Raw genomic sequence first — 14022 nt, forward strand, 5'->3', positions numbered from 1 at the left:
ATTATCACAATCATATTTTGTGTTCACATTGCGAAAATGTGGTCATTTTCCAACAAATGCCGCAAAATTGTTGCTTGTTACTGTTTTTTTTTTCTGAGACTGAAACTCAGCCAGGAGTGGATGACATTGGAGTGGGAAAAAAATGACCATTTTACACCCTTTATCACCAAACTGATCTGTTTTGCACAATTAACCAACATGACTATCAACATTTTTATGAGATTCGATTGCAAAAACCATTTGGATAAGGGGGAAAAAACTCCAATTTTGAAGCATTTCAGTTTGGATCAGTGCCTGTAGCTGAAAAGGACTTCTGTGTGTTGTAACACTGGTGGCAAAGTCAGAGTCTATCTGTGATGACACCGGGAACGGAAGTGCAATTCAGCAGGATTTACAGAAGTCTTTTTCTTCAAGGGAGGGGGTAAGAAATCCAACTGTGGGCAAGTTAAAGTCATTTTGTAAAGTCTCTTATCAAACTGTCTTCATCGCCGACCAATTCCTTCATCCACATTGTCCCCTTTTTGTCCTTTTTACCTCTCCTCTGATAGCTTTCACCGTCTTTCCATCATCTCTTCTGCTTAAACACGTAGTTGTTTTATAGTCCGTATCCCCCCCCGCCGGCATCCTTCTTTCGGGAGGTCATCTTTTTGCTTTTTTGCCAAACATTCACTCTTGAGATTACCTCTTTATTTACTCACATCCATGCAGTTGTCCGCTGATACACACCCCGAGCCCCGGCAGGCATTATGTCCTTCGATTCAGTATCATAGATTTCAGCTGTACCATAAACCTGCTCCATCCTTCATCACAACAAACTCTGTTTTTTTTTCTTGGAACAACAATATTTTTATTGCCCGTCGCTGAAAGGCCGAGGTGGATGATTATGTTCTTGTCTGTTTGTGCTTGTCTGTCTGTAAGCAAAATATTTCACAAACCACTGGAGAGTTTTTAGGGAAACCCTCAGAAGGTAATTATTGGCTGTGAATTTGCAACTCATTAACATTTTATGTCAACCAAATTGAAGATCGTCGCCACAGCTAAACAGTCTTAGCCAAAACAAAAATGGCTATACGTCAGTCAGTTGTACAGATATTCAGTTAAAATTTGACATGGTGGTAGCTGAGAGTCATTATCAACAAATATTTAACACATTTTCTCACATGAGATCATGCATAATGTCATTTAGAAGATCTGACCGTCATTTCTTTACATAGAATGACCTTAGTTTGGCATGAAAGGCGGCAGATGATATGCATTCCTTCAGGTAATGCTAGGCTTTTATTTATTTTTTTAAAAGCTTTGACTGTAGTTTGGTTTGAAGACTGCATGACTCTGTATCAGTGTCTGTGTCTGCACCTGGCTGAAGATATTTACTCCGGTCAATATATCAAGCCTCAAGAGATAGGTCAGAGCTTTTTTTTTTTATCTCTGCAGAGTAGCTGCGAGCAGATTGTGGCGCAGTCTATATATATTTATTTATCTGTAACCATTCCTCAGGTGTTGTCATTAAAGAGTATCACACCAGGCAGACTGCATTTGCAAAGAGCAGTTTAGATTTTAATGTGGATCCATCTTGGACGGATTCACCGCAAACTGGAGAGGTGACCTCACAACCAGCTGTTTTCCCCTCATTGAACAACAGAAGCACAAAGCAAATCCCGGTAATTACCGTCCAAGGATCACCTCATTGAGCCATACAACACATTGCTAATGTAATCACACCACGCTACACACTCTTATGGGCTGAGCTTAATGTTGAGTGTGTGTCATTTGAGAGGCCGCTGCCTCGGTAAAAAGGTTCCGGCTGGTTTCTAAAGCCACATGTTTATTGGATCATGCATTAGAACCATTATCTCCGGTGCTAGCCGAACCCAACTGGTTCCCAGGGTCGCTCCTCAATGTGAAACTGAACTGCGTGACATGACCAAAATTGACTCCTCTCAAAATACTCCTGAGCTAATGGAAGTCTTTGTAATTGACATCAATACCTGGACCTCTGGCGGCGGATAAAACACAGTCAGCACCTATCAGAGGGGGATATTTTTGTCTTCATATCTCATTGCTAATTTGTGTTTGTGTGCTTTTTGTAGAGCAGGTTTGGGAATCGGAGTTATTGTAGCTCGTTCTCATCAGTGGTTATGGTCTGTTACCTTGGCAATTATGATTGATTGACGCCATGATTGGTGGGCGACCATGTAATTGATTGTGTCTGTTTGTGTGTGTGTGTGTATTTGTTTGTCTGTTAGCAACATATCTCATGAACCACGAAACAGATTTTAATGAAAATCTCAAAAAGTAATTGTTGGATTTACATCTATAACTAATTAACTTTTGGAGTCAGTCCAGTTCAAAATGGCCACTACAGCAAAACAACCTTAGCAAACACAAAAGTGGCTAAAACCCAGTCAGGTTTATAGATATTGAGCTAAAAAGTGGTGTGGTAGTAGCTGAGAATCCTCTCCAATTTACACTCTGAGAACAGCAGATTGTGCAACACCTTTGCTTATAACCTGAGACATTACCTGTTTGAGTCAAGCTTGTTTGTCTGTTAGCAAAATATCTCATGAACCACTGGACAGATTTTAATGAAACACAGAAAATAATCACTGGATTCACATGGACAGCTGATTAACTCTTAGAGTCCACCAGATGCAAGATTCGCTAACAGATCACATAAGATCTTTGTTCGAAACTGTAGCATTTTGGGTAGGGAATGGTAGTTTTGTATTAAAAAATGTTTTTTTTTACCAGATTTCTGTCCAAAATTCCAATACTGCAGCAAACATGTTTTATTTCCTGACAAATAATGGTCATGTGGGTAAATTATCCTCAAAATCTATGTTAGAAAAGGTGAGAAATCCCTGTGGGGGAAATGCAAGGTTGTTGTAAGAGTGGCACAATGCTGATGCGCTACAATAATAATGCTTATGGAGCCCATCAACTCTAATTACGTCTGCTTTGCTCGACACCACCAAGAGTACAACTGAATATTAATGCTAAGCAACTCTTAACAGCAACGTCACCTAATCAGTGTAGTAACATCATTAACAGTGGTGTGTTTCTGAATAATGATTGATCCAGGGGTTTGGGAAACTTCAAGGTTAGCTAAATATACTCATCCGGGGACACCTCTTTGGTCTTTTATTAGCTAACGGTGGTGGGGGACTCGCCATTTTGAAGGTACGCATCTATCAGCTCAGTTCTTACTTGTGGTGGTTCAAAATTTAATCAGCACTTGTATGTTTTCCTCAATTTATCCACACACAGAGGAGGCAGCTTGCCATTATCATGCAGGGAAACATTTGTTGTTGCTTGATTACACTAATGGGAAAGCACACACGAATATGAAATGTTGAACGTTATTGAAATTAGGCTTAATTGCTGATGGCATCTCAGGTTAATTTGTATTCCCTCAGTGTGAAATGAGTCTGTTTGTTTTTGTGAGCTGAGCTGCATCTGAGTGACTGTAGATAGAAAGTACAGTACGATCCGAGTGAAGTCACCGGGGTTTGTTAATGGTTGTGACAGTGTGGACGGTTCTGGTTTCACCTTGTGACACTCGGTCTAAGCGTCGTCCCTAAATGAGCCTTTAACCTGACTGGGCACCAATGTGGAACTTTAGCCACCAAGGAGGGAAAAATGAGACGGTTACACTGAATACAACCTGGTTTGTACCGAGTACCAGATTACTTACTGGATACACACTTAGTACTTACCAGGCATGCACCAGGTATTATTATTATTATTATTGCTTGTTAAAAGGAAATGAATGGAACAATTTTGTGGAAGGAGGTTTAGGTGACTGATTATATTCAGTGCATCCTTCAGTGTTAGCCTTTCATGATGCTGGTCATCAGGGCACGCCGAAAAGGGGGCTCAGTCAGAAGGAAACACGTTCAGCCATTTCACCAGGGAGCCGTGATTTAAAAGCACTTCAGTGCAGAGACTCACACAGTCCAGCTGAGGTTTGGCTGCTACGAAGACGTCTTTAACCAGCAAATGGAAAAATAAATAAATAAATCAAACTGTCTGATTCAAGTAGCTTGTTTTATCACTTCATCAGTGCCGTGCTTTTGTCTTTTGCTTCTTAATTATTGATGTTGATGCATATTCTTTCCCTGCCAAGTTCTCCGCTGAAGACTTGCTCTTAATTGTGATGGTAAAAAAAAAAACCAGACCCAGGAAACCTGATTTACCCCAGCAATTCAATGAATCCACAATGTGCAGTGATGACGTGGTTTTGTGAGCGTTTGCAAAAGATCTCACAAGCCTCTGGATGGACATTTATTTCAAGATAGAGTGAATGTGGCGATACTTCAGTCGAAACATCTTTGGTTAGTTTTGTGCTTTTGTTTTAAAAGTTAATCTTAACTACTAATTGATAAAACCTTAACCTTCACTACACGTACCCTGTTAGAGAAGTATGATGTAAGTCATGGTGAAAGTCTTTGTTTTCATGTTTTCACGTCTCCTGCGTGACAGTGGCAATTCATCATCAGTTTAGATAACGCAGCAGGCCGTGACGTGTACACAGGAAGTGGGTCCAGTCAGCCATGTGGAAGAGGCTGAAGTATGCAGAGTCTTTGGTACATCTTTGGTAATTATCCGATGTGGAGCAGGTCAGGAAGATGATAATGACTTAAAGTTCTCATGCAGAACAGAGTCATAAATGTGTGAATCAATGCGGCACAAGGAGCATCTGTCTCCTTTTACGAGCTTATGGACTGAATCCAAACCAACTATGTTAAAATTTTAACATACCTGCATTTTTTTCAAACCAACAGAAGGTTTTTTTTTAAAACTCTCAATTACGTCATTAAAGTTGTTATATCTGTGCTTAACTAACAAGTCTATTGATTAGATTTATTGAAATTATATTATAGTCACAAGATGCTTCTTTCTTGTGAAGCAACTGCTGGCTAATTTTAACACTTTGAAGCAAATATGAAACAACTGTTTTGTCACCACTCCATCTCTTCTTCTATGGCCAGTATCTCACTGGCTACCCCTGAAGGTAGAGTACACATAGCAGACCAAAAATAATTTGGTGCAAGTTTGATTTAATACAGCATGGACGGTGGAAAGGAGTCTAATTTATCTGGATCGGGGAGGCAATTTAAATTGGCAGATAGCCAACGTGTTTGAGGTAGACTGATTAAGGTTTAGCGTGACAAGACGAGTCACTTTACTCAAGTTAAAAATCAGCTGTAAAATGCCCTCCTCTTGGTGTCATTGTGCGGACGAATGCAACACACGAATGTATAATTCCACTCTTCAAAAGAAAAGTTCAGACACTTTTGGTAAATTTATGCTAATATTCAGAGACAGAATTAGATACTTTTGTGTCTGTTGTCTGTCAACTGTTTGTCATCACTAGAAAAGCAGATTTTTCTCCTTCTTTTTCTTCTTTTTTTTTCTCAGAGTATCTTTCCACTGAAAGAAAAAGAAAAGCAAATTGTGAATTATTTAGCCACCTTTGCAACACTGTAGTGGAATTTGTGTAATTCAAAAGAAGTCAGCGAGGCAAAAAACCCCCAACAACACATATTTCTCTTGAAGGACTCCCGAGTTATTTGATGAATAATGCATGCTACTGCATAAGATGGGCAGCGGCAGGGACCGAGTCTTCAGATTACAGTGGATGATATGACCTTTTCTTTCATGAAAAATTAACTGGTCTGATATGGAGCAGATGCGTCTTTATTTAGTGCAAATCATCAAAAGAACAAAAACAGCCATCACTACACGATTTGTAACAGGAAGCAGAAACTGTTTATATGATTAAACCCTTTTCTTTCTTTTTTTTTCTTGAGTCCCTTTGTGGCAGGTATTAACATTTCAGTTTGTAGAAATGTGTTTGCACTGTGGCTGACTAGAATACCCATCTTGTTTTGTTAAATAATGATGCATTGCGAAGGTTTCAGTGTGCCACTGAGCTTTTTTCTTTTCTTTTTTTTTTTTTTTAATCTCGGCTGAGAACTTGTCCATAGATGTATAATAGAAAAAAAAAGGTTGGCAAGTAAACAGTCTGCCAGAGCTAGCCTGTAGGTGCCAATCTCCCGAGCAGTTTGATGTTGGAAGCTAGTCTCAAATGCATCTGAATACTACATCTCTCCTCCAAATCCAAAATTCGCTCTGCACGCTCGATGCTTGTATTTCAAAGCACACATCTTAAAAAAAAATAAAAAATAAAATTCAACTTTCTCCAACTACTTCAGCTGCTCAGTCAGGTATAAAATCAGCAGCGCTTTGATGTCATAAAAAAAAAGTTAGTCTCAGCTCCCGCCGTCATTTTCCTTTGCCAAATGAGTCACAGATGAAAAATACCAAATTATACAGCAGGACCGTCAAGCTGTCACTTAGGTAATGAAGTTGGTGCAAACCATTTGTCTTATTTTGTCACGCTTTTTTCCTTATTAGTCATACTGCGCTAACCATTAGCTCCTCGGGAACCCCCTTCACCCAAGGACACCGAGGCTCTAAGTGCAACTGAGGCCGACTGATGCACAGTGGAAGGCGGCGCCGTGGGGGGAGAGGGAGGAGCGGAGGGGTGTGAGTTGAGACTGATAACAGAAAGAGTGACAGAGCAAAGCAGCATGATTGTAGCACCATCTATAAGCCAAAAGAGAAAGCAGTTCCAAAAAAAAATCTATGTGATGCTCAACTTCTACATTAAGAGTCAAATGAATAAATAAGGATTGGACCCTGAATGTAGAATGTGTGGTCATGATGGGGGGCTGTTTCTAGGCTCAGTTCACCAAAAAGAGCCAGGTCTTAATAGCTCCAAAACAGCTCTTTATTTAGAGTTGTATCTCACTGGGCTGCGATTACTGGAGACCATTTGGAGACTTAAAAAATCAGGAAAAAAATTTGAGTGTTTGTGACCAGCCATCCGGCTGTATTTTGAGCGGCCAATTTTTATGTGCATGGCTTGCATAACTGTATTTTGAGCCATGCACATTATTTCTTTGCCCATCTCCTTCCACACTGTAATTGCCTTGGCTTGCTTTGTACCCACCTGGGCATCTGGCCCAATGTTTACGACCTAATCTACCGTTCAGTCTTTAGACCTGGACACAGGAGAGTCACAGAAGAACTCATGTGCAGGTGTCAAAATACAGTTCAAGCGTTGTAGAATTGACAAAAACTAAATTGAGAAAGGTTTAAGATGGGTTTGAGACACCTGGGATGACTCTGCAACTATTTTGAGAAGAAATTGGTGCCACCAACAGTTAGTAGTAGTTGTGAGGAGCCTTTTGGGAGCTGAAAGAGCACTCTCTTCTTTCGTGAAGCTGAGCCGAGTGGTCTGTATTCTGGAAAAAGAGGTGTAATTCTCTGGATTAGTCTGGAGGTGTAGGGCCCAAATTTAGACAAAGTCCAAAGAGGAGTAGGCAGGCAGGCTGGAGAAAACTAAATTTTGACAGTAGAACTGACCATAAGCTCATCCCAGATCACAGAAAGAGCTAACAAAGTTATATGTTGGTGAGAATGAAGATCTGGCAAAGGAAAAAGAAAACCGGTAGCTGTATATACAGAGACGATTCCAAATTGGCTACATGTTAACAGATAATAATCAGAAACTGGTCTGACAAAGAGGCAGGAAGTAACTTAACCGAAATTCTAAAGGAATCCAACAAAATAAATCAAGAAGGAAGGTGAAATAACTCATAAATACAAACTAAAAATGCAGAAAACTAGATCAACCATAACCAAAAAGAGACAGGAATCGTAAACCATGACAGATTTATGTGTGAGCATCAAGTGAACCATCGGAAAGAAAAGAAATGGGCATTAGAATAGCTTCAGACACCAGATGCAACAGTTGACACCATTTTTACAAAAATACATCGGGCAGCTGTACTGTAATGTATAATTAACGCAGGGAGAACACAAAGAGGCTGAAAAACAGAGAAGGATGGATACAGAATTGACCAATCCAGGATTTCTGGAGTTATATCTTCAGGCTACGGTTGTATTTGCTGTACGACAGAGTTATTATTACTCAGCCAAGTGTGGCAAACACTAACTGCTATATAAGAGCCAGAGGCACAGAATGCAGTAAAAGTAAATCGCTTTGTTCTCTTATAGCACGTTTTACTGTAAAACATATGGAAGCACTGATGCTGCATAGACTTTAAGGCTCTTCTAAGCTCCAGGGAACATATATTTTTATTTTTACACTCCTTTGTAAAGTTTGTAAAGTTCAGGAATATGGCAGGAGATGGTCAATGCTTGCAGTGGAGCCCCATATAAAGGCCCCAGCATAAAGCAAAGGTTTTTATAATGATAGTAAGGGGCTGAATGCATTCACTCTTATGGCTTAAACCTCAAAACCCAGTCAAACTATGGGACAAATGGACATTAATTGTCACATCTATCATACAACTTGACCAGGTGGGTTTTTAACTGCAGGTGCGTGTGATTAAATAAAGCCTGATGGTTGCAGCTGAGCTGCGTCCTGAGAGCCGTATTCGGGCCGTGTGTGCTGTTAGCCGCTGCTCCGACAGATGCCCGAAGGCCAAGCACAAGGGAGAGCACTAATTACCAAACAGCTGCCCAGCAGACCCTCACCCCGCCCTGGGGACAGCCAGTCTGTCTCTGCTGTCCTCCAAAGCTGGACCTGGGACCTGGCACCATCTTTGCCCGTTTTAGTTTGTCTTCATTACAGGTGGTTGGCAGAACAGTCTCATAGAAGTTGTGGTAGTAGACTGGTCGGATGGGAGTATATATATATATATATATATATATATATATATATATATATATATATATATATATATATATATATATATATATATATATACCATCAGTAAAGCAAAGAATCCAGTTTAGAATCCAATCCCCAGTCAGTTTATTGCTAATTTGCACCTTCATGTAACCCAAAGCCCCCTCCCATCCACAGGGGAACAATGTTTTTTTGATATGCAACAGTGTTTTTTTTATCATTTAAGCCTTGTTTCCACATGGAAAGGAGGAGTCCTTAAAGGGTATTTTGCAAAACTGGGTTCCAGAGTCAGAAAATCTTAAAAGAACACAGTTGCGCTCTCGTGTGGACAACCTAAACACAACCTTTTGAAAATGATGACGCCATCGTCCCACCTCCTGCCTGACCTACAGCCCCAGTAATGACAGATTACGCCCCTGCGTGTGTGCTGCAGATGGCAGTTGTTCAACTACAGCAAAACTTCCATTACTTCAATAAACAGACAAGGCTGATTAACAATAAGATTGCCTTGAATAGAGCAGAGCAAAACCCCTTATGATTACACCATATAATCTCAGGCCAAAAAGGATATTATCACTGTCAAGAACACTAAAGCAAACGTGGCAGAAAAAGATCAACAACATGCATCAGGTATTATAATAATAATAATACAAACTCTTTTCATGGTTTCACTAAACAGGTTATTAAAACATTTGATGCTGTGTCAATTTACTGAGCACAATACTGCTTGTTCTTAATATGGTAGCAGGTTTTCTGGCACCGATAATCATATGAATTCAAGTTAATTTCCACTGTGGGTGAAATAATTTTACTCGTTTGTTTCCACGGCAGAATAATTTAATGCTTTTAGTGGACTGTGTCCTTCACCCCTCACTGAGATGGGTAGAAAAGGTATTTATAAGAAAATTGAGGTCACCACTGAGAGGAGAGCTGGCTGTAGGCCCAAAGAATATAGAGTGTTGGGAGAGGTTCAGGCAGACTCATTTTGTTGGAATTGAGGGGCTCGCGAGCAGACTGCTCATCTTGCTGTTGGCATAAGCATGAGAAGAGGAGCTAAAGGTTGAAATTATGCACCCAGGAAGCATTTGGCTCGGATGGGGAAAAGTGCAATGCAATAATTAAGCCGTACAATAAAAATGATTAGAACTGCTTTTGACATTCTTGTTGCAAATAACTTGCGTTTAATTGCAATCACAAATTTTAAATGCCACTTTTATGTTCCATGGCTATAAGCTGTTTAAAGTTCAATAGCTAGACTCTTTAAATCTCGTTCTGATTTCTGCTGCAGGGCAACAACAAGGAATGGATACAGAGAGAAGAGGAGACTAAAGTATATATAAAAAAGTATTCAGATAGGAGAATGAGCGGCGAGGAGAAGATAGAACGTCTTAGACCCATTAGGTTCTGGCCACAGTGGCTTCCTGGCCCGGAGGAGGACCCATGTGGCTCGGCTCGAGGCTAGTTAGCTGTTCAGCCACAGCATCTGTTGCAGGCTAATAGATGTTATAATCTCATAAACGTCATGAAATTGGACATTATCCCTTAATTAAAAGAACAGAGATGCATTACAATGATTAGAGTGGCACTCCAGTGGACCTGCCACACGCTCCAATAATGTTTCTAGAGGACGCACTGCTCCTGACCAAGGTGTTGGTGTGTGTGGGGGGTGGGGTGGGTGGGGTAAGGGGGGAGGGTGCTTGTAATATTTTTAATGAGCCAATTGCTGTCATGAGCCACAAACTTTAAAGGGATGAAGGATGATACCTGTAAGTTTGCGCTGCTCGTAAAAACTTTCTCTGGGGCATCTTGACCTTCACCCAGTGTCTTCAGCGCTCTGAGAGCAGCTCCGCACTTGGGTTTGTTTTTTTTTTATTAGATTTTCAGGCGCTTTTGATCCAAATTTGAGTGTCTTTGTGGTGATTATGTGCACCGTGTTTCTTCAGAGGAAACAGCTGTGCTATAAACCAGATATAAAAGCAAAGCTTGATGCTTGGGTTCCACAGCACCTGGGTCATCATTGCCCAATAAATACCCGCAGCCTTATGAGTATTGTAGCCCTCCATGCTTAAAGGAGCCTGAAGGAATAGCTCAGATCTTTTGAAGGAAGGTTCTGTGAAAAGGTTATGAACAATTACTATCTTACAAGCTGTAGCTAGCTCTTTGAATGACCTCAGTTTGGAGAAATAGGGTTTAAGATTGACAAGCAGCTAAATAAAGCAGGAGTAAGACCTTAAAAGAACTTTGATTAAAGAAAAAAAAATCAGACATTCATGCAAACACAACTCTATAAACCTCTACACCATCTTCAGCTTTGTATTGAGTTTATTCCTGCAGAAATATTTTGATATTCATGCTGAAACTCTCCAGGCTATAGCTAGCTGCTGCCACTATAGAGCCCATCAGTGACTTCATTCACACTCTTCTTTCCACCAGCTACATGCATTTAATGTAGCGTTAGTGCACATAGTTGGTTATGTAGACATTATTCTCAGGCTTGAGTGAGACCATCACACCACACTAGAAACTGAGGAACAAAAATTTAGCCTGGACTGTCTGTCGTTGGCGGACTAGAGTCTTATTTAGGTAGCGGGTCAACCCACATCAAAAAGATAATTCGATGTTGGACGAAGGACCAAAAAACAATTTATCAAGGTAATCAGAGCCCTCCGAAAAGTGTTAGATGGGAAGGCAGGCGGATAGAAACTCATTTGATAATTTCAATTTTCCACTTTTAACAACATTATCACAAACTAACAAAGGGAGACACCGCCTGAGAAATAAACGTAGATCACACGATTCCCTGAAATAAACTGCACAAGTTCCAAATTTGATGCGAATATCCACCAAATTCTATGGAAATAACTGTGTAATGCCAACTTGACCGTTATATAAAGTTTGCAGAAAACACTGAGATTTTAATTAAATTCCAAGTAACAAAAAGCTGGCTTAAAGCGGCAAAACAAAAGGCTAGCTGTAGGCTAAATGTAGCAAAAGGCGAACTAAAAGCTCCAAAAAGTTTTAGCTAGAAGCTAAAAGTAGTAGAACGGTAGCAAAAAGAAAAAATAGCATAATACAAATACTGAGCAAGTTTGCAATCAAGCAGAAAATAATTGCAAATAAAGGTAAATATTTTGAAAAGCATAAAAAGTACAAAAACCCAAAGTCAAAGCACCCATCTCCTGAATGAGCTGAACACTTTGATATATGAACGGCTAAAATAGCTTGCAGAAAAAGTTAGATTGTGAGAATGTGCAGAAAATAGATAAAACAGGAGAACAACGATGTGAACGCTGAATCAGTTGTTTGTAATTGTTCACAGCCTTTCTATGGAACTCCCTTTTTTCGATGATCTGAACGATGCATTTCGTGAAGTCTTTAGTAGGAAATGGTACGAAGATGTAACCCTTCTCCCTGGCTTTTCTTTCCCTCAAAGTCAACTCAAGTTTGAAATTCTCGGCGTGAGGCTTCGGGTGTGCTCCAAAGGTCAGGAGAGGCTTGCACTCAACATATCTGTCATTGCTTGTCAAGTGGCCTGTGCATGAAAATGTCACATTGTCAGTGGAAGTTGTATGTGGCGCAGGTGTGTGGTGACCTCTTGGTGTCACATGGTGTCAGATCCGTTCAGAGTCGTCCCCCCGGTGTACTGTAAAACGTCGTCCCTCCATCATCTCCTCTTGCACTTACGAGCATTGTATCGGTAGCCTCGTGGAATGCAAAAAAATGCAAGGAAAAAAACCCAAAACACACCACCTTTTAATATATCAGCACATGAACCAATTACATGCTAACATTCACAAAACATGTCACTGATATTGCAATGTGAGAGCAATCTCAATGCCTCTCTTAGCTCGGCGGGAACCCATGCGAGAAGTAATTGTGCATTTCACGTATTAGGCATTCTCTCTCCTCTATGATCTATTTTCTTTTCCGAGACAGACACAATAATACAGCACCGAACGCGGCTTGATAGAGAGTCTATTTTTGGTCAAAGCGCCTTCCTGTGAATGAGAATGAATGAAGGCGTGGTGCGGTGGTAATGTATCAACATAAAATATTGAAATAGCCCAACCAAGGGCAAACTCCATGTAATTGAAACTCTCTCTGTAGTCGGAACAAGGAACCGCCGTGTCTCCCCCCCACCCCCACCCCCACCTTCGTATCTGAGATTTGGCAGAAGGGCTTTCAGAAGGCGTTTGTTTCAGGTTACTCTTCTTTTCTGCCTTTCCCCACAGCTAATTTCCCTTTTTGAGGAAATTGTATCGCAGAGCGTTGGATTTCAGCCACGGCGTTATTTATAACTGTTATTTTTGGATATTAAAGGCACTTTTCCCACTTTTTTTGTTTGTTTGTTTGTTGGTTTGCTAAGATGATTGATTTGTTCAGTTTAACCTTGATAAGGGGAAGACAACGGAAAACCAAATTGCGGTATCGACGGTCCCACGCTGCCCAGGCGGCATGCAGTTTGCTCAGGTGACCCGGAGGTGAGTCAGCGAAGAGAAAACGGAGGCATCTGTACCCCCTGTGGAAGGACTTCTTACTGTCAATACTATCCTTCTTCTCAATTCGTTTCATATTTCTTTTCTGCTACTATCAAATGTGGGCAATCAATATGAATGCCTCTGTTTGTTAGCAAAATATCTCATGAACTACATGAAAGATTTTAAAGAAACTCAGGAATTAATCATTAGAATACAATGTAGCTTTTGGAAAAAACTTGATTCAGTATAGCTGCCACAGCTAATCAACTTTAGCAAACACAATAATGGTGATAACTCAGTCAATTTTACAGATATTGAGCTAAGATTTGTGGTGGTAGTTGCTGAGAGTCATCTGTAGTACATACTGTAATTGCTAACAGATCATACATAATCAAAGTTTAAAACTTGGCATGCATGGCAGCGGATTGTAAGCATTTCTTCAACTTTCATTTGGACTGCATTTTCTATACGGCTTGGCGTGTTTTTGTCTTTTCCTCCAAGTCTAACTTTATAAAAACGAGATAAGCGTCAGTAGAAGTTTATTTTGAACACGTCTGACTTTGCTGGAAAGCTGCCGTCAGCGTGAGGCCATTCATTATTAGGATTTATTGTGTTCTGACACAGCTTTTATGGTGTCGCTGCCTGGTAAAAAAATACCATCATTAGAAGCTCTCCACACCTTAACCCTGTCAGTGTTTGTTCATTGTTACCATGTAATCAGAACCTTTACATGCAGTGATGAATAAACACCTCTGCCCGTGTCCCCGTCCCTTTGTCCCCAGCTTCTCTGATGGCTGCTTTGTCCTCCTCCAGCTCGGC

Source organism: Kryptolebias marmoratus, linkage group LG7 (genome assembly GCF_001649575.2).
Source record: "Kryptolebias marmoratus isolate JLee-2015 linkage group LG7, ASM164957v2, whole genome shotgun sequence".
In the NCBI taxonomy this organism is placed as follows: Eukaryota; Metazoa; Chordata; class Actinopteri; order Cyprinodontiformes; family Rivulidae; genus Kryptolebias; species Kryptolebias marmoratus.